This window comes from Galeopterus variegatus, unplaced genomic scaffold (assembly GCF_000696425.1).
Source record: "Galeopterus variegatus unplaced genomic scaffold, G_variegatus-3.0.2 Scaffold109, whole genome shotgun sequence".
Classification (NCBI taxonomy): domain Eukaryota; kingdom Metazoa; phylum Chordata; class Mammalia; order Dermoptera; family Cynocephalidae; genus Galeopterus; species Galeopterus variegatus.
Window position 1 is genome coordinate 295702 of NW_007726220.1, and position 1282 is coordinate 296983.

General features: G+C 60.3%; 1 pseudogene; it reads right to left on the reverse strand.

The window, feature by feature from the left end:
• Positions 1 to 567: 567 nt before the first annotated feature.
• Positions 568 to 902, reverse strand: LOC103601994 (annotated as a pseudogene).
• Between the last annotated feature and the right edge of the window lie 380 nt (positions 903 to 1282).

Sequence of the window (1282 nt, forward strand, 5' to 3'; positions counted from 1 at the left end):
CCACTTCCGGGCAGTGTGGACAGGGGAGATGGTGGTGGGGAAAGCAGCAGTCATACATCCCTTATTCCTTCACTTTACTATCTCGAACTTTTCACAAAGTTCCCCTGCTCCAGGCCCCGCCGGATGGCGGGAAGACAGGGCGAGGGGACTTCCGGGACTGGCCTCACAGGAATGTTGAGTCCAACGTGCCGAGTTAGGGGGGGCGTGTGGCGGCCTCGCCCTCTCTAACGGAGTTGGGAGGAGCAGGTAGCCCACGGAGGACGGGCATGGAACCAAGGCCACGCGCCCGGAGCTCCCTCCCGCAGAGCGGGTAACAATAATGGAACGGGGCGCGAGCTAGCGGCCGGGGGTCCCCAAGTCCCTTCTCAATCACAATCCCTGGTTAAAATTGCAGCGCGCGCGCCCGCCCCGCCCTAGAGGAGGCGGAAGTGGGCCGCCGTACCGGGCGGCGCGCCCCTCCCCGCCCTGTGCCCCGGATGTAACGCCCCAGCGCAGAAAGCGGGGCGGCGGGCTGGATGGGCGGCCGCCGCCTGGGGCGTAGGACTTAGGGGCAACGGAGGGACCGGCTCACGTGTAGCCGCCATTCGCGCCGCTTCCAGGGCAAGGACCCGGTCAGGGCCTTTCGCTGCCCTCCCTAGCCCCCGCGCCGGCCCCCACCCAAGTCCCTCCCTCAGGGTCCGAGCATGACCAGTGCCCTGGACCGCGCAGACCTCGCAGTACGGACACCAACCTCAGCTGGCGTGATATTAACGAAGGTTTTCCCGGGGACAGCGGCCCAGACGGAGGGCGAGTCCTTGTAGCCCACGATGGCCGCGTCCTGACAGGTCCCATCCGCCATGAGGTTGTCGATGTAGGCGTTCCACCCGGCCATGGCGCTGCTAACTGGGGCTGCTCTAGGCGCTGCTGCTAACGCGGGCTAGGCTCGGGCTGGCGGGCGGGGGGAGGTGGAGAGCTCGGGGCACGCGCTGCCGTCGGGACCGCGGCTCTGGTAGCTGTCAATGTCTTTCTAATATCACACTGTGTTGATTATCGTAGCTTTATAGTGTATACAAAGTCTTGAAATTGTGTTATTTAAGACCACCTCTCTTCTATCTTTTTGGATTTTCTTTCCCTTGACTTTGTACAGTTTCACTATGATGGAATTCTTTCTTTTTTGGAATCAACCTAGGAGCAGAATAACTGGGACAGAGGCTACTGTCAAAATTAATTTGACTATATATTGACAGATTGCTTTCCAGAATGGTGGCATTACTCTGAGTTCCCATCAGGGTCTCTATATCCA